This window comes from Humulus lupulus, chromosome 2 (assembly GCF_963169125.1).
Source record: "Humulus lupulus chromosome 2, drHumLupu1.1, whole genome shotgun sequence".
Taxonomy (NCBI): Eukaryota; Viridiplantae; Streptophyta; class Magnoliopsida; order Rosales; family Cannabaceae; genus Humulus; species Humulus lupulus.
Genome location: NC_084794.1, coordinates 14,731,677 through 14,752,111, shown reverse-complemented (window position 1 = coordinate 14,752,111; position 20,435 = coordinate 14,731,677). Strand labels below are relative to the sequence as shown.

At 41.3% G+C, this 20,435-nt stretch overlaps 1 long non-coding RNA gene and 1 other non-coding gene across 2 annotated transcripts; one reads left to right on the top strand and one right to left on the bottom strand.

Annotated features, from left to right (window-relative positions):
* The first annotated feature begins 9,465 nt into the window (after positions 1-9,465).
* LOC133820165 (small nucleolar RNA R71) lies at positions 9,466-9,572 on the top strand. Its single transcript, XR_009886594.1, has one exon. It is a non-coding gene; the product is annotated as a small nucleolar RNA R71 (small nucleolar RNA).
* Positions 9,573-17,205: 7,633 nt separating this feature from the next.
* On the bottom strand, positions 17,206-18,890 carry LOC133815854 (uncharacterized). Its single transcript, XR_009884863.1, has 3 exons — positions 18,839-18,890; positions 18,625-18,694; positions 17,206-17,321 (listed from the first exon to the last, which is right to left on the bottom strand). It is a non-coding gene; the product is annotated as an uncharacterized LOC133815854 (long non-coding RNA).
* Between the last annotated feature and the right edge of the window lie 1,545 nt (positions 18,891-20,435).

Below are 20,435 nucleotides of genomic sequence, written 5' to 3'. Positions count from 1 at the left end.
GATGGAGAGGATGTAATAACCATCTCGGGAGGTCCTCATCTCGCAGGAGGGGGTAGAAATGCTCAAAAGCGATACGTGAATGAGCTGAAGACAGGGGACGGGTCTCCTTATGAACCCGAACCAAGGGCACCAAAAAGCCAAAGAGTTGAAACTCAACCTATAACCTTCACCGAGGAAGATGCCTCCCATGTCCATTTCCCTCATCATGATCCACTAGTCATCACCCTGCAGCTTGCCAACAAAAGAGTGCGCCGAGTTCTCATAGATAATGGGAGCTCAGTTAACATTCTTTATAAAGCAACACTAGAGAAAATGGGACTCTCCCTTCGCGACCTGAAGGCTTGTGCAACCACTTTGTATGGCTTTTCTGGAGAAGGAACCGCCTGTATGGGGTCCATCGAACTCCCTGTGACCTTGGGAGACTATCCGGTCTCGGTGACCAAGATGATGGAGTTCGTGGTAGTAGAGTTACCATCTGCCTACAATGTACTGCTCGGGAGACCCGCCCTGGTCGGGCTGGGGGCAGTCTCATCTGTAAGGCATCTAGCCCTTAAGTTCCCAACTCCGAGCGGGGTCGGAACATTAAGAGGAGATCAATTGGCAGGGAGAGAGTGTTACAGCATCTCTTTGAGGGGAAAGAAACAAACGAGCGCTCAAGCACTCGTTATCATACAAAATAAGGATGGGACGGTTTTAGAAATTGACGAGGAAATCGATCCAAGGATTGAGGAGAAAGTTGACCTCGAACCATTGGAAGAGCTCGAAGAAGTTCAGCTTGACGAAGCTGAACCCTCGAAGAAGGTAAAGGTCGGAAAACACCTCCAAGACGAGGCAAAATAGCAATTAATTTGCTTCCTCAAGAAAAACCAGGATGTCTTCTCATGGTCACACTCAGACATGGTGGGGATAAGCCCAAATGTTGCGAGCCACACATTGAATATAGACAAAAGCTTTCCCCCGAAGCAACAAAAGCGAAGACAGCTGGACGAGGATAGAAAGAAAGCACTAAAGGAGGAAGTTGACAGGCTGAAAGCAAACAATTTCATCAGGGACGCTTTTTACCCTGACTGGGTAGCCAATCCAGTGTTGGTTCCGAAGCCCAATGGGACGTGGAGAACCTGCATTGACTACTCAGACCTCAACAAGGCCTGCCCGAAAGACTGTTTTCCGCTGCCAAGAATTGACCAGCTCGTAGATGCCACGGCGGGGCATGGCCTGATGTCGTTCATGGATGCCTATTATGGATATAACCAGATTCCCATGCATGCCCCCGACCAAGAGCATACAAGTTTCATCATAGATAAAGGGCTCTACTGCTACAATGTCATGCCATTCGGACTCAAGAATGCTGGAGCCACGTACCAGCGGCTTGTAAACATGATGTTTTCAGAGCAAATAGGGAACAACATGGAAGTTTACGTTGATGACATGCTTGTAAAGTCTCAACTTAACAAGAACCATGTTGACGATCTCGAAGAGTGCTTTGGCGTACTCAGGAAATACAACATGAAGCTAAATCCTATGAAGTGCACTTTTGGGGTGTCTTCGGGAAAATTTCTAGGCTTTATTGTCAACTCTCGAGGGATCGAGGCTAATCCCGACAAAATAAAGGCCCTGATTGATATGCCTTCACCTCGGAAGCATAAAGATGTCCAAAGCTTGACTGGGAGGATGGCCGCCCTGGGCAGATTCATCTCGAAGTCAACGGATCGTGGCCTTCCATTCTTCAACTTATTGAAAGGAAGTAAGAAGTTTGAATGGACAGAGGAGTGCGAGCTGGCCTTTCAAGAGCTCAAAAAGCACTTAGCCGAACCACCTATCCTTTCGAAGCTTGAGACGGGAGAAGTATTGTTCCTGTACCTCTCAACCACCGAACACGCGATAAGCGCGGTGCTCGTTCGGGAGGAAGAGAGGGTGCAGAAACCCGTCTATTACATCAGTAAAAGATTACTGGGGGCAGAGTCAAGATATCCATTGATGGAGAAGCTTGCCCTCAGCCTAATCCATTCATCTCGCAAGCTCCGCCCTTACTTTCAGGCACATCCCATCCATGTACTGACAGATCAACCACTTAGGCAAGTCTTGTCTAAACCAGAGGCGTCAGGTCGGCTCCTTAAATGGGCTGTTGAGCTCGGACAGTTCGAGATCCCTTACCATCCGAGAACGACCATTAAGGCACAAGCCTTGGCAGACTTCATAGTGGAGTGCACTGGTATAGCCGACGACGAGGTAATAACCACGGCCCACGAGCTGTGGAAACTTTACGTCGACGGCTCGTCAAATGAAAATGGAGCGGGGGCAGGAGTTATTCTGATCACTCCTACAGGGAGAAAATTTCACTCTGCTTTAAGATTTGGCTTTAAAGCATCTAATAATGAGGCTGAGTACGAGGCTCTACTTGCAGGACTACGAATAGCAAAAGAGCTCAAGGCCAAAGCTATACATTGCTACAGCGACTCCCAGCTCGTGGTCAATCAAATCTTGGGGGAGTACCAGGCTCGTGGCACAAGAATGGCAGCTTATCTGGAGAAGGCAAAATCCGCATTGGAGTATTTCGAGTTTTATGCAATCGAACAGGTTCCCCGAGAACAAAACTCAAATGCAGATGCCTTAGCTCGGCTCGCCACTTCCGCCGAAGATGAAGAGCTGAATGTTATACCCGTAGAACACTTATCAGCACCCAGCATTGCTGGGCCAGACGAGGAAGATGTGTGTATGATTGAAACAGAACCAACCTGGATGAGTCCGATAGTCGATTATCTCGAAAATGGAATTCTTCCAAGAGATCGAAATCAAGCTCGAAGGTTGATGTATCAACTTCCTCGTTACACCATTCTGGATGGAAAGTTATACAGAAGAGGGTTCTCCATGCCGCTGCTTAGATGTGTAACTCCTCCCGAGGCTAAGAAGATCATTGAAGAAATTCATGAAGGGTTCTGCGGAGACCATACCGGGGGGCATAGCCTGTCCAAGAAGATTATACGCCAAGGATATTTCTGGCCAACCATTAAAACGGACTCCTTCGAGTACGTGAAAAAGTGCGACAAATGCCAGAGATTCGCCACGATACCCCGAGCTCCACCTTCCGAACTGACCATGTTGACATCCCCATGGCCTTTCGCGGTATGGGGCATCGACCTCATAGGCTCACTCCCAACTGGCAAAGGCGGAGTTAAATATGCTGTGGTCGCCGTTGATTACTTCACGAAATGGACGGAGGCTCAACCATTGGCGACCATAACTTCGAAAAAGATCCTTGATTTCGTGGTAAAGAACATCGTATGCCGATATGGAGTACCAAGAAAGATTGTATCTGATAACGGAACCCAGTTCGATTGCGACTTATTCATCAACTTTTGTAACAAGAACGGTATAATAAAGAGTTTTTCATCAGTGGCTCACCCTCAAGCGAATGGTCAGGTCGAAGCCGTTAACAAAACTCTCAAGAGCTCTCTAAAGAAAAAGTTAGAAGAGGCGAAGGGACGATGGCCCGAGGAATTTCCTCAAGTCCTTTGGGGATATAGGACTACAGCTCAGACATCAACAGGACATACTCCGTTCTCTCTAGCATACGGCTGCGAGGCGATGTTGCCCATCGAGGTCGAAATTCCGACGATCCGAACTCAGATTTACGACCAAAGTTCCAATCATACTCAGCTCGAAGAAACCCTAGACTTGATCGAAGAAAAAAGAGAAGAGGCTCAGCTGAGAAATGCTGCTTACCAGCAACGAACCACGAGATACTTCAATAAGAGGGTTCGAGATCGAAAGTTCGGAGTGGGAGACCTGATTTTGAGACGAGTATTCTTAGCAACCCGAGATCCAGCAGCTGGGGTGCTCGGGCCGAACTGGGAAGGACCATACCAGATAGAGTCAGTCATCCGACCTGGCGTATACAAACTTACGAGATTAGATGGGAGCCTGATACCTCGAGCATGGAATGGCGAACACCTTAGACCATATTATCAATAGTGTAGAAAGTGTCGCCTGTAACCATGATTTTCTATCTGTATTTAGTTTGTTTTTGAATTTCATCAAATAAAGGGTCTACTTTGTTTCATATGTAATTTATTTTTATTTTTGCAATCTCTCTTAATTTAATAACCTATGGTCACACTCATAGGATATTAAGGGGGCATCATTGGTATACGTACCACCAGCTTAAAAAATAAAAAAAAACATAAAGTATTTGGATATGACCAAGTACGCAATCTTAGATAGTTCGGACTTAACTGAGTTATCAAAAACATAAAGTATTTGGATGTAACCAAGTACGCGAGCTTAGATAGTTCGGACATAACCGACTTATCAAAAAGATAAAAGTATTTGGAGATAACCAAGTACGCGAGCTTAGATAGTTCGTACATAACCGACTTATCAAAAAGATAAAAGTATTTGGAGATAACCAAGTACGCGAACTTAGATAGTTCGGACATAACCGAACTACCAAAAACCTAAAACGTTTGGAGTTAACCAGATGTGCAAACTTAACAAGTCTGGAACAAACCAGCCAAAAAATTAATCGATGATAAGTAGGGACCTAAACCTATTTCGAGATAAGATCGAGGCTGGAATATCTTAAAGAAAAATAGTTTCGAACTCTTAACCTCGGAACAAAAACTGAGGATGAGGAAAAGTGACTAAACAAAAAAAGATATAACCAGATCATTCATATTACACACCCTATAAGTACTCTTGAGTTCATGGTTAAAGTAATATCCGACCTTGATAAGTAACGAGGTCGGAAGCGGATAATTCGAAGAAACTATGCATGAATGCATCGAATTTCGAGCCTAAAATCCAAACTATGTTTGTATGAATAAATAAACATAACCGGTTCATCAATATAAAAATGTGCAAAATATTTCGAGCCAAGAAATGTAAGCATATAAAAGAATAGTAAAGGGAATTGTATCAGCCCCGTGGGCATAAATTAAAATAATTACAGAAATAAGGGGACGCAGCCCCGATAACTGATCTCCCCGAGGTCAGATTCAAAGAAGAGGAGTCTCCTTGGCCTTCCCAGCATCAGTGGCACCGGACCCCTCAGGACGAATAGCATGACTATCCTCCTGAGCTTCCTTCGAAACGGTGCCCGGAGCAGCCTTTTCCTTCTCGAGCTGCTCAGCCTTCTCCTTCTCAAGCCGTTCAGCCTCTTCCTTCTCGAGCCGAGCATTCCATCGTTCAAGAAACGGTGCCTCGTGGGGACCCAAAAAGCTGGTGTCCAGCTCTTCGTTATAAGCCCACATCCGGTACATCGCTGAGTCGACCGCCGTTTCCTTCTTTTCTTTGTACTCGGCAGTAAGGCGAGCTTTGACATCCTCTATAAGGTCGAAGGTGGCGTTCTTGTCCTCCTCGAGCTTCTTATTGGCCTCCCGAAGCTGGGTGTTATCTTTCTTTTGCTCCTCGAGTTCAGTTTTCAGCTTTCCGAGCTCCTTGGCCATATCCTCGAGCTCCTTAACCACTACCTCGAGCTTAGCATTCGCCGCCTTCAGATCATCGTTCGCTCTAAGGTGGAGGTCCTTCGCCTCTTGGGCATGAGTCCTGCTCGAATGGATCTCGTTGTTAAGCTCGTAGTTGAGCTGGGCCGTGAAGGCAAGAGCCTGAAAAAAGGAAGAAACCACCATTAGCCTCAAGACAGCATGGATACAAGCGAAAGAAATATGGAAAAATACTTACTGCAGCGGTGTGCTCGAAACTCTTCTCGTAGAGAACAGTGCAGTCTCGGGTGCCAGTTAAGCACTGCCACTGGGGAGCTTCGAAACTGCCATAGCTCTGGCCGATCCGGGACATGACGTCCGAAATCAGCGTAGATCCATGAGGTCCGGCAGCGTTGTCCACCACATATGAGTCCATATGGGTGGAGATGGTTAGCTTCTGAGCTCGAGAAGCAGAAGGTCTCCTGGCGAGCTGAGCAGAAGACGTTGGACCCACCATAGGAGTTTGGGACTCAACCACGACAGGGGTACCAGCCAGCGAGGCCGGTGCCACCGCAGAGACGATGGCCTGCGAGGATGGCATCGTCGTGGGGACGCTAGTCTGGCCCGTCGACGCAGCAGCAGAGCTCGAAGCCGGCGGGGGAGGAGGAGGCGTTTTCTTAGATTTTGATAAGTGATCCACCACCAAATTCTCTGTACCCTTCTTATCCCGAACCTCCATATCAAACTCTTGTAAAAGAAGCACCCAACGAATAAGTCTGGGTTTAGCATCTTTCTTAGCAATAAGATGCCTGATTGCGGAATGATCAGTATACACAATAACTTTGTTCCCCATCAAATACGGCCTGAATTTGTCGAATGCATAGACAATGGCAAGAAGCTCCTTCTCAGTGGTGGCATAATTCAACTGAGTGCCATTTAGTGTTCTGCTGGCATAATAAATAGTCTGAAATACTTTGTCAACACGCTGCCCCAGAACCGCACCCACTGCAAAATCGCTTGCGTCGCACATTAACTCAAACGGCTGGTCCCAATCCGGTGAAATTACTATAGGTGCCGACACCAACTTCTGCTTTAGTATCTTGAAAGCTTCAAGACACTTCTCATCAAACTCAAATGGCACCCCATTCATCAACAAAGCTGAGAGTGGCTTAGAAATCCTGGAGAAGTCCTTTATAAATCTTCTGTAAAACCCCGCATGACCAAGGAAACTTCTCACTCCCTTAACTGAAACTGGAGGCGGCAAATTCTCAATAGTAGCAATCTTAGCCCTATCGACTTCAATACCATTCTTAGACACCTTGTGCCCAAGTACTATGCCTTCATTTACCATGAAGTGGCATTTTTCCCAATTCAAGACCAGATTCGCCTCTTCACATCTTCTCAGCACAGCCTCCAAATTCATCAAACAATTGTCAAAAGAAGACCCCATCACAGAGAAATCATCCATAAAGATCTCAATGCTCCGTTCCACCATATCAGAGAAGATAGCCATCATACACCGTTGAAAAGTGGCAGGGGCATTGTACAGACCAAACGGCATACGGCGGAATGCAAAAGTACCATATGGGCAGGTGAAGGTCGTCTTTTCTTGATCCTCAGGAGCAATGGCTATTTGATGGTACCCTGAATAGCCATCCAGAAAACAGTAATACTGGTGTCCAGCCAATCTATCTAACATCTGATCAAGGAACGGCAGTGGAAAGTGATCTTTTCTGGTGGCTTTATTCAGTTATGATAATCTATACAAATCCTCCAACCAGTAACGGTACGCGTCGGGATAAGTTCGTTATTGTCATTCTTCACCACTGTAATCCCTCCTTTCTTAGGGCCTACCTGAACTGGACTCACCCAACTACTGTCTGAAATAGGATAGATCACCCCAGCATCTAACCACTTCAAGATCTCCTTCCTTACCACCTCTTTCATTGCTGGATTCAATCGACGTTGTGCTTCAATAGAGGGCTTACTGTCATCTTCCATCAAGATCTTGTGCATAACTGTGGATGGACTTATCCCCTGAATATCTGCCAACGTCCATCCAATTGCCAACTTATGAGTTCTCAACACCCTTAACAATTTTTCCATCTCCTCATTAGAAAGAGAAGAAGACACAATAACTGGTAAAGTCTCCTTCTCACCCAGGAAAGCATATCGAAGATGTGCTGGCAATGATTTCAATTCCAACTCTGGAGGTCTCTGAACTGATGGTAATGGTCTCTCAGGTCCTTGGCCCAAATCTTCATATTTTCGATTATAAATTGGCCCTTTAGAATTCAACCACTGTACACACTCTTGGACCTCACTGTCTAACTCAGCATCGATATCCCCAATTGTCAAGCTCTTCTGAAGTGGATCCTCTGTGAGATTAATTTCAGCCACCGCTTTCTCTACCAGGTCAACTCTGAAACAGTTGTCATTGACATTTGCAAACTTTAAGGCCTTAAACACGTTGAATACTACTTCTTCGCCCTGAACTCGCAGTGTCAGCTCACCTTTCTGAACATCAATCAAAGCCTGCCCAGTAGCTAAAAATGGCCTGCCCAGAATGATTGGTACATCCATATCCTCCTCCATATCCAGAACTATGAAATCTGCCAGAAAAATGAACTTATCCACCTTCACAAGAACATCCTCTATGATTCCTCTGGGGTGTTTCACTGATCGATCTGCTAATTGTAGAGTGACTGTTGTAGGACTAGCCTCCCCCAAACCAAGTCTTCTGAATACAGACAAAGGCATCAGATTTATACTCCCCCCCAAATCACACAAAGCATGCTTACATTCAAATTTCCCAATTGTACACGGTATAGTAAAGCTCCCCGGATCTCTCAACTTTTGGGGCAACTTCCTCTGCAATATCGCACTGCACTCTTCAGTGAGCGCCACCGTCTCATACTCCTCCATCTTTCTCTTCTTTGACAGAATTTCTTTCATAAATTTGACATAACTAGGCATCTGCTCTAATGCCTCAGCAAATGGAATATTGATGTGCAGCTTTTTGAATACCTCTAAAAACTTAGAAAACTGTTTATCAAGTGTAGTTTTTCTAAGCCTCTGAGGATATGGAACTTGAACTGGCTGACTATCAACAACGGGAGGACACTTGTTTGATCCCTGGTGGTCTTCAGTAACCCCATTCGCTTTAGTATCTGATTTCTCACCCAACTCTTCATTCCGAACCACTGACTTTTGTACACTGGGCTGCTCCACTTGCTTACCATTCCTCAATGAAATTGCTTGACAGTTCTCCTTAGGATTGACCACAGTATTACTAGGTAAATTCCCTTGCGGTCTGTTATTAAGCATGTTGGCCAACTGACCCACTTGTGTCTCAAGGTTTCGAATAGAGGATCTGGTCTCAGTCATGAATTGAGTCTGAGTATTAGTGAGGGTCAACAAGGCAGCTTGCAATTCATTAGGCTTTTCTGATTGATCTTGCGGTCTAGGCTGGTGTGATGATGAGGCTTGATTCATAGGCTGTTGTGGCATGTGCTGCTGGTATGGCCCTTGAAACTGTGACTGTTGGCCCTGATTGTTTCTCCAAGAGAAATTTGGGTGATTTCTCCACCCAGGATTATAAGTATTGGAGAACGGATTCTGATAAGGCCTCTGAAAATTACCAACTGCCTGTACCTGAGCCTGATTAACTGGCATATTACCATACATGTTGGCCGCTGTACACTGTTCATATAAATGAGGCCCTCCACATATTTCACACCCTGATTGCATCTGTATAGCCTGGGCTTGAGCTGAGATCTTGTTTTGTTGCAACTGCTTTGTCAATGAAGCAACCTGAGCAGTTAAAGCAGTTATAGCATCTAATTCATGTACCCCGGCTACTTTTCTCTGAGAAGTATCTCGTTCGGCAGGCCACTGATAGTTGTTCATAGCCATCTCCTCTAACAATTCATATGCCTCATCAGCCCCTTTACTCATGAAAGCACCACCTGCTGCTGCATCTATTATAGTGCGAGTAGTACCGCAAAGCCCATTATAAAAATTGTGGACTAACATCCACTTCTCTATACCGTGATGAGGGCATTTTCTGAGCAGGTCTTTGAATCTTTCCCATGCATCGTACAATGACTCTCCCTCATTCTGATAGAAGTTATTGATTTCTCCCCTCAACTTAGCAGCTTTTGCAGGAGGAAAGAACTTTGAGAGAAACTTCTGAGCTAGTTCCTCCCATGTGTTGATTGAGTTGGCCTGTAGAGAAATAAGCCAACTTTTTGTCCTGTCCCTTAGTGAAAAAGGGAACAATCTCAGCCTTATTGCATCATCGCTCACCCCATTAAACTTAAACGTTGCACATAGCTCAAGGAAATTCACTGTGCAAGTTAGGATCCTCATTGGGGAGACCACCAAACTGAACAGAAGTCTGGACCATTTGTATCATCGCCGGCTTAATCTCAAAGTTATTGGCAGTAATAGTAGGCGGCCTAATGCACGAGTGTACTCTTATGACAGCGGGGAGCACATAATCTCTTAATGCTCGCACATTTTGGTCCTGAGCGATATGATTCTAACCATCATTGTTGTTAACCCTGTCTCTTTGGTTGGCAGCCATTGATGCTTCCAACCTCTTTTTCCTTCTGTTTTGTCTGCAGGATCTTTCGATTTCAGGATTAACAGGAACAAGATTTGCAGATCCTTCACGTCGCATACAAAAGATTCACCTATTAAAACAGAATGCGACAACTTGGATTAGTTCAAATAATAAAAACAGCCAAATTAGAATAAAAATTAACTATCTTGATATTAATAGAATATCAATTCCCCGGCAACGGCGCCAAAAACTTGTTGCGAATTTTTACTACTGCGCAAGTATACGCAATCGAATAAACAAGTAATAGTAGTGGAAATATATTATCGTTCCGTCAGGGAATTGATCTAATAATTACCAATAGCAAACTTTTATTTCTATTTGACTAATGAAATTTTAATGAAAATTAACAATTAATAATAAACTAAGAAAGCACAATTTAATTAACGAACTTTAATATAAGCGAAAGATTAGAGTATTCTAATTTCATCAACCTTCAATTCTATTCAATCAATAATACAACTAATATGTTTCTTTGATCTATGGTTATAGCAAGTTTACTAATGACAATTCTATTCTCTCTCAAGATATAAAATATTCAGTTTACCTGTGAATTTTCTACATGTCTGTGATAAATTCTACACATAAACCGCATTAAGAACAAAAACCTAATTGCTACACAAACCAATTTGATACTTTCGTTCTAAATTGAAATCTATGTCTATTGTCTAAAGCTATTCCAATTCTCACTTTTCAGATATTGAATTAAAACCAATAATCATGCAACAGATGGCCAATCAATTACAAGCATTAAACATAAGAACAATAGATAACCATAAATTCAAAGATTCATAGAAATTGCATTAAAAACGAATAGAATATCCAGCGACTACATTAAAATACTCTAAATAAGAATTTAGTTCATAATATTAAACTTCATCACACAATCTAAAATTCAAAAACATAAAAATAAACACAAACGAAATAAACGTGGATTCTTCTCTGTTTCTTTTCCTTTTGCCGTCAGAATGCTTCCTCCCCTTTCTGTACCTTCCGATCTTCCTTTTATTCTTTTTACAAAAATCTCCAAAAACCTACGAATTTCCATGAAGATTTCCAAAAATGCCCTCGTGCCGATATATCGCCTATGATGCTGCGATATATCGCCTGGTGAATTTTCTCGATGAAAACGCGAGTTTCTGATGTCGTTTCTGCAAAGACAAAATTTGGAATTCCTTCTTATGCCGATATATCGCCCAAGACAGGCGATATATCGCCTGTACCATATTTCCACATATTGCCCAATTTTCGGCTACTAAAACCAACATTTATCCAAATTCTCGAACAAATCAGAATTATAACGACAAACTGCACAAGTTCACCAAACAGATTAAATAGAAACTTTCTCTTGAGAAAAACAACCAAATCAATCTGAAAATGTTATTAATAAGTGTATATTTTGTACGCTTATCAACCTTCATCTGAGTTCGAGCTCGAGGCCTCGTCGTTGGCTTCATTCCCAGATCGCGGACTCTTCAAGCGAACTGGGAGAGATGCCCTCTTTTCTCTCCTCGGAAGAAGGGTGCTTGTGGGCTGTGGCACCTCCTCCCAACGTTCGTATTTTTTGTTAGACCAGACAGAGGTTGACTGGCCTTCTCCCAACAACCCACAGGCTCGGAGCTGGTCCTCATGAAGAAGATACGAGAGAGACCTCCTACCATAAGGAAGTCCGAGCAAGGCCTCTCTGTATTCCCTCATTGTCTTGGAGGGGGAGGGACGCTGAAAATTAGCTGAAAGGCGAGGCACATTTCAGCTAAGTATGGTCTTAAGGGCTAAAACTCCAAGCACAAAAAAAAATAAAAGTAACAAGAGTACTTACGAATCCGCCTGAAAGAACGATGTCGAGACGGGGACAGATCGTCTGTCCAGAAAAAAGCCTTTTTGGAGTCAGGAGGGTGGTTGGGAAGATCTTCAAAAATCTTCGTCTCTTTGGGATAGCTCGAGAGGTAGTAAAATCTATCCCCTCCCCGAGCTCGGGAGGGTTTACTTTTCAAACAAAAGAGATATAAAATCTCTTGGGGTGAAGGTCCTTTCCACTGCAGCTCGTGATACAAGGACTTCAGGGCAGACATCACCCTGTACGAATTGGTGTTGAGTTGGAAAGGAGCCAACCCAACGAAATCAATGAAGTCTCTGAAAAAGGACTTCAAGGGCAGCAGAGCTCCCGTCCTCATATGTTCCTGGCTCCAGGCCGCGTATTTCACACTGGCATCGCGGCCCCCAGGGGCGAAACAGCTCCGTTCGTGACTAGCCGGAGCTCGACACTTCAGGGTGTCCAACGAACTAAGGCCATGGAGGGCCAGGATGTCAGTTATTTGGTCGGTGGTGGTAACCGAGCTCTGGTAGAACTCGGCTTCGAACATCTCCCTCCTAGGCTGTGAAGACGAAGGCTCCGCCATTAAAGAAAATTGGAGTTCCCCCGGATGATATGCAACCGTGACTTTTAACGCAGGGTCGAGGGGGATTGGCCTAGGTCCTGGGTTGGGCTCCGGATAGATGGCCTCCCGAAGAACTCTTCTCTTCTTTTCAATGACCTCGTCTATCTGACGGCGATAGTGGGCTCGAGTGTCCTCTTGCTCACGCGCAAGCTCGTATTCTTTTATCCGACACTGATTCCGGGCGAACAGCGATTCTGGGCTCGGAGATTCAGGCTCATAAGGGATGGCTCGCAATGACCCCCACCGTCTTTCCAGATTCTGTGACATCTAACGAGAAAGAAAAAATGGTGAGGGCCATGCATGCAAGAATCACGAGCTCGATGGTATGAGCTCGGGGATTTAGGAACAAAAAATTAAATATTGAGACCCTTACTAAAGAGTCAGAGCGTGTGTTCCACAGGAAAGAAAAGGAGCGTGGGTGATCTTTTGAAAATCCCGAAATTCAAGGGAAAGAAAGGTGGCGGTTAGCCAGGAAGGGCATTCTTGGGTTTCGTGCATTTTCCAAGGACAAGGGTTCTTACCCGAAAACTTAATGTACAAGAAACATAGCCTAAAATTTTCAAAACCCAGAAAGTTGAAACTTCGCTCAAACGTTAAAACTGGATATAAACCAGTGATGCGAAATCCAGCAGGGGAAGTCTAGGAAACTTGAAAGCCTATCGAAATGAAACCCCCTATCTTATTATGCTAAGAATGTAAACTAGCATACACAGCAAAAACAGTAAAAAAACAAACAACAAAAATGGCATACTTACACAGTGATGGTGATTGCAGCGAAATCGTCGATTGGAGAAGAGGTTGCAAGAAAGAACTCACTGACTCGAACAGACCAGGATTTCTTTGTTTCTTGGGTCGAGAAAACATGCGCGGGACAAAAGCTTTTTAGGAGAGTCTCTGGTTCTCTGGTTGTTTTTCTTTTCTTGTTTATGATGAACAAACGTGAAGAAGAAGACGAAGAGGGGGGTCTTGTATATATAGGTGGGAAAATGGAATTAATCAGGAGCGTCGAGTGAAATTCTCACTAGATCGAACGGATGGGGATTAATGACAAGAAGGCGCCAAAAAGTTGTCAGACGGACGATCGTGGGCGTGTTCCCAAGGTACTCAAGTCCCTAAAGTGAGCAATACCCACCTGACACGTGACCATTTTTGAAAGTGTATGACGGTACGGTTCCCAGAAAAGGTAGTTCAAAAGTTTCCTTCTCTTAGGATTCGAACAAATACTTTTGAGGGGGCAAGATGTTATACCCAGATTTCGAGCCATAGTAAATGTGACCTCGAAAGCTGAGTTCGCAACAAATGGTCTCGCAAGGATTGGGATATGCTCCAGGATGGTATATCGAGTCTGAGAAGTACGATGTATGATCTCGAATGTGGTGACCTCGAAATGACCTCGATCTCGAAAGGTAGCTCTGAGAACACCCTCATCTTGAGGAACAACTTCGGAGCAGGGGTCTTGAGCTCGATGTACTATCTCGAAAGCAATGTTAGCTCGGGAGATGTCAGTGGCTCGCACAATGACGTGAAACCTGAGATGCTAAAGCCTTGGAGATACGTTATAACCATCTTGAATATCTACAAGTATTGTAAACATGAGATGTAATCCTCATTTATTGATGTAAATCCCCAAGAATCGAGGGATATTATTTAGTCAGTTATGCGTTTCCTGGTCTTCAGGGACGTTTCCTTTTTTATCTGATTAAAGGCATTTAAAGCCATTTATTTTATTCACAAAAGAGTAACTACCCAAAGTATGTGGGATAGTATTCTGTATCCTTCTCTATAAATAGAGAAGCCATGCACCATTGTAATGGACCGAAATTCTGATCCTTGGGAGAAAACTCTGGAGAATTCATGCTAAAGAATTGTTCAGAGATAATCTTAAGATTAATAACAGAGACTCGTGGACTAGGCAGATTTAACTGCTGAACCACGTAAAAAACCGTGTGTTTGATTTGTTTGTTCCGTTTGGCCATCGTTATTCATTGTTTTTGCGCTCTTCTTTTATCTGTTGACGAAAAACGGCGTCAACACAATAGATAACTATTTAATCTTGTGGGAGAATGTTATATTATTTTATAATATAATGTTTTAGATTAAATAAATGTGACAAAGTGTGTCACATATTGTAACATATAATAGAGAGTTACAATATTTAGATATATGAGATATATCCAAATAATGTAACATATTTGGTGTTACAAATTTGTAACCTCCAAATATTACCCTTTATTGTGTAAATTGTTGTTACACAATATTGAGATGAATTTCATAAAAGCCATATGTGATATGGCTGTTAGATATATGATTTTAACCCCAATAATGTGTTTTAGGAGTTACAAAATCATTTGGGAGGGTTTGGAACCGTTTGGAAAAACAGCACAATTTTTGTGCTGAATTTGGTCAGTGGCCGCGGCCACTAATGTCTCTGGCCGCGGCCACAGGCCAAAAACTGACCAAATTTTCAGTTTTTTTAATATTTTTTGAACGGCTCAAAAAACCCAAATAACTCCCAAATCCCCTTTTTAATTTCATATTAATCCAATCAAATATTGGTAACAGCCATGGGGGTTGGTGGAATTTGAAATTCAAAGGGTGTCTCTAAACTATATAAATAGGAGCCTATAGCTCACTTGTAAGACACAACTTTTCTATCCTCTAGAGCACTTGGCTAGAAACACCTTGAGGCTTGATAATTCCAGAAAGCTTTTCCAATATCTGAGAGAGATCCCTTAGTGCTTGAGTTAGGGGGAAATAAGCTTTTGGACAAAGGTTTTATACCTTGTTCAATTTGGTGATCCCCAATCCTCTTCACTTAGGTTGTGTAAGTGAGAGTTTGCTTTTGTTTCTGTTCTTCTTTCTATTGCATTGTTTTCTACTTATTCTCTTGTTCCTATTACTTGTATTTCTTGTTCAAAGGTTGTAATCTTCTTTTCTTTATTTCAAACATTTTAGTTTACTTGTAACATTTTGCTTTGAGTTGTATTTCCACCATTCTCTTCTTCATCATCATCTTCTCCCTTTCTTTGGTTTATTTGTATTTTCAGTTATAGAGTTGTAACCTTATTTAATCAATCCATATTTACTTGTAATATTATTGCATAGAGTTGTAATATTATAATCATTTCCATTGAGGCAAAACAATATTTTCCTAACAGATACACTGGAAGAACTCTGAACAACAGCAGAATTCTGAACATTTTGAGATAGTAGTTGTTGTCGAGTTTGGCCTTGATTAGATGACAATGGCATTACAAGTGATTGCCCTTGATTGTGTACTTGAGGTGGCATGACAACAGATCATGTCCAAGAAAAACTTCTATCAGGGATAATTTGAAATAATGAGCATTTATGTTCCCCCATTACATCCCTACCAATGCAGATGTAAAAAAATTATATTTTTCTGATAGCTGACCCCACGAGAATGGGTCATGATCCTCTAACTACCAAATTAAGCTCCTAAGAGCTATTATATAACTACATACATAACTACTCCACATGCCAAAGTAAAGCATAAAATTTGGAAGAGGATGGAACAAAATAGAATTTTATTGAAATATGCATTTTGTATCCCTTAAGGAACACATTTTTTTGGCTTCCATTTAACAACACATTGTTATACCTGGATCTGTGGTTCTGCTATTAGTGGGGTTGGATGGCAAAGGGTTTGGTACATTATTGTTCTGAGACTTATTCTCCATTGACAGCATCTTCAGTGAAATGTTTCGTAAATAATCAGACTGTAACAATCACAAACAAATGCCAATTAGGAGGGAGCAACATACATAAAAATCGTTCATGTACAAGGACACAAAACATTATCATGTAAACATAAGTACATCTGTTGCAGATTGGATATTTTTCAGATAAGGGAATTTACGTTTAAATCCCTAATTAATCTGTTTCCTATATTTTAGGGTTGTTAGCCTCAGATATCTAACTGGTTGTTTGATAGTACGTGTGACCTAATGTCAGCCTATGTGTGTGTGTCTCTCTCTCTATATATATATAGATAAATCCTATTCTGCGATTATCATGATATTAAGCAATAAATCAGCCTTTATCCATCTATAACATCATGTCAGCATTCAATTCAAGTAATACATATAGGTGACTGAGGAAAAAAAAAGGAAAAGGAAGGTGATCAGAAATATGGAAGTACCTGGCTTGTGGCAGCACTGTAAATCTTTTCCTCAAACCTTTCAGCAATTTTCTTTAGTTCAAGCAATCCATCTTGACCCGAGAATGGGAGATGCTTTTTCAAAGTATCCATTCTTGCGGTAAATACATCAGATTACATATGTCAGTGAAAATGACCCTTTCATATATTTTTTACAATAAGATAAATTTTGAAGATGGAAACTTCATAAAGAATAAAATCAAACTATTAAGGGCTTGATTTTTGTTTTTGTTTTTTTTTTCTTAAAAATAAAAATACTAAAAAGTGGAAGTTTTCCTTGAAAGTTTACTTTGATATCTTGTTTGGTCTTTTGTATTTATGAAAATTATTAGAATAATTTCCAAAAAGAGATAAACATGTTACTATACACATAGTTAATAAAGATTTCCAATCATGTTTCCTATCTTTTAAAATTGAAAATGAACACAAGATTTTTATTTTTATTTTATTTAATCAATCCAATCAAGCCCTAAGTGGTTAAGGTACAACTGAATATTTTCCATTAACAAGGCATCTCTTGTTTCAAAAGACACTTACATCTTTTTGACAATTCGTTGTCTCGAATCATGTTGCAGCTTAGTTCTCCAATCAGTATTGTCTATCATGGGTTCACCACCTTGAATAGATCTCCAATTATTGTTGTCCATGCTGAAAATACTCTGAGTTTGTTTGGCATGGAGAATTAGTTTAGATTATGTTGGACTGGATTTGAAATAAAGTACAATGTATTGTATAATGCAAGTCAATTAATACTAATCCAAAAACATGAACTTTTATTGTTATCCATGCAACTCTTGACCTAATAATGCAACATGGCAATATGCAGCAGTTGAAAAGTAATAAATATACAATAACACAGGGGAAATGGAAAAACAACCACATTCTGGTATAAACATGTTAACAAACACTTGAAAGGCAAATAAAAATATCTTACATTGTTGGTTTTCCTGCCACGTAACATATGATCATTTCATATTTGAAACTATACATTTTCTTAGATCACAGTCTGTGAGTCATTTTAACAAATACATATTGAAATCTCAAAATAAGAAAAATGACAAAATTTATCTCAAAAGTTGACCACAAAATTCTGAATCATCACAAATCAAAATGTACTTTTCCAAACACCTCAAATAAAGTCCCAAGGGCAAATAACATCAAATATATTTAAAAAAAATTAAAAATTAAAGAGCACAAAGCAAAATGGAAAATCTAAAATCCCATAAGCTACTATCCAAGCAACACCATCATGTCTCAAATTTGACCATCCCACAATTCTTCGAAACTCTTACGACTTCATATTGAAATCTCTTCTCGGCCATACAAGAAAGATCAACGATGAGGTATGAAAGTAGCTCACATATTTATGGAGGTATCAGTACATAAACTCATATAAGGAAAACTGAACTATAAACGCAAGCTCCCAAAATGGAGCTGGCAATAATAAAAAGTTTGAGCCTTCCAAAAATGAAGAGAGCAATAGACCCAAATTTTATGGATATCTTTGATCATGAATTGATTTGAGGGAGAGAAAGAAACTAAGATTTCCATAAAGCCAATTTTGACACAAAAATGGGACAGATTAATGAAAATAAACTAAGAAGAGAAAGAAAAATCCATAGCCAACCTGATTTGCAAAGGGCAGAACAAAAAAATTATGAGTAGAGCAGCGTCGAGATGGACGCTGACAAACGACGAACGAGGGGACAAAGAAGGCTAGTGAGGGCCGTGAGATGGATTTGATTTCGGGGAAAAATAATATGAAGATATCTAGGATTAGTAACCCGAATTTCATAAATCAATTCCCAAATTATGCATGTTAATATAAAAATTTAATAATAATAAAAAACCCAAATAAAAATAAAAATCCAGATAAGTATTTAAGTGCATGAAAATCTTCTCAAACATCTCAGCTTGGAAAAGAAAAAGAGTCGTATATATTGTTGAGAGAGTAGAAGAAACCTCTAACGATTTCTTCGAGTTTGGTGTAGAAGCTTCCTCAAAATTTAGTTATCATGTCCAAAGCGAAGACCTAACAGAACAAATTAAACAAAAATTACAAAGGATCAAACCCTAAAGCGAATCATCAAAATCATTCTAAATGAATCCAAAAGGCAAATTCAATAACAACAAAATAAAGTAAACAGAATTGATGAGATGAGATTAAAACACTAACCTTGCCGAGGTTTTTTTGGCACGGAGAATTAGTTATGATTATGTTGGACTAGATTCGAAATAAAGTACAATGTCAAAAACCCACTTAAAAAACAAAGCCTGCGTAGAGAAGAACTGAAAATGTCGAACTTGAAAATGGGTATTCATACACATTTAAACGAAGAGAGGGAAAACGTACCTGGGCAAGCTTAATCGTCCTCCTCCTGGGCAGATTGGTCGAGAAACGAAGAGAGAGAGAGAGAAAGGGGGTAAACACAGAGAAACAAGAGAGAGAGAGGGGAATCAGGGCCCGACTGGGACCGTGTGAAAATGGATTTTTTTCTTTTTTTTTGGTCAATTGGGACTGTGTGGAAAATTTTGGGGGCTGGGGAAAATTAGGCGCCAAAAAGTCCCGCCTATATACATATACACTTATATATATTATAATACTTTTTTAAAAGTGTTAAATTTTTGTGTTATGGAAATGGGTTTTTGTTGTAGTAGTCTCATATTCAAATCTTTCTATGTGAAGAAGTATTTCAGGCTCTTGTGGTCTGTATAGATCTCACACTTCTCCCCATAAAGGTAATGCCTCCATACCTTTAAAGCAAAGACCACAGGCGCCAACTCTAAGTCATGAGTAGGATATCTCTGTTCATACTCCTTCAACTGACGTGAGGCATAAGCAATTACCTTCCCTGATTGCATCAGAACACAACCCAAACCTTGATGTGAAGCATCAGAGTAAATCGAAAAATTCTCCTAATCTGTTGGAAGACTCAGAACTAGAGCTGTAATCAATCTCTGCTTCAGTTCCTGAAAGCTGTTCTCACACTTGTCTGACCACACAAATTTCTGATTCTTGCGTGTCAGCTCAATCAACGAAGTAGAAATCTTTGAGAACCCTTCCACAAAAAGCCTGTAATAACCTGCCAATCCAAAGAAACTTCTAACCTCAGAAGCATTCTTTGGCCTTGGCCAATCTTTGACTGCCTCGATTTTTGCTAGATCTACCTTAACCCCCACCTTACTAATAATGTGCCCAAGAAAAGATACTTGAGATAACCAGAACTCACATTTCTTGATCTTTGCAAATAGTTTGTGCTCCCTCAGTCTTTGTAGAACCAATCTCAGATGCTACTCATGCTCTGACTCTGACTAAGAATAAACCAGGATATCATCGATGAAGACGATCACAAACTGTCCAGATAATCCTTGAACACTCTGTTCATCAGATCCATAAAAGCAGCTGGGGCATTAGTCAATCCAAAAGACATGACTAAGAACTCATAATGCTCATACCTGGTGCGAAAAGCAGTCTTCGGTATGTCTCTCTCCTTGACCCTCAACTGATGATACGAAGGTCTATCTTTGAGAATACCTTTTTACCTTGCCTGGAAGGCTATTGGAAGGGTCCTAGGTTATCTCAAGAAAAACCAAAGGACTAAGCCTTCACTACTCCAAATTTCCTTCAATCTTAGAAGGATATACAAATGCAAGTTGGATATCCAATCTTGGGGAAAACTTATCCACAACTGGTTGGGTATTTATACTTGGTGGGGGTGCAGTTTCTTGGGGTTCCAAGAAACAAACCTGTATATCTCATTCAACTATGGAAG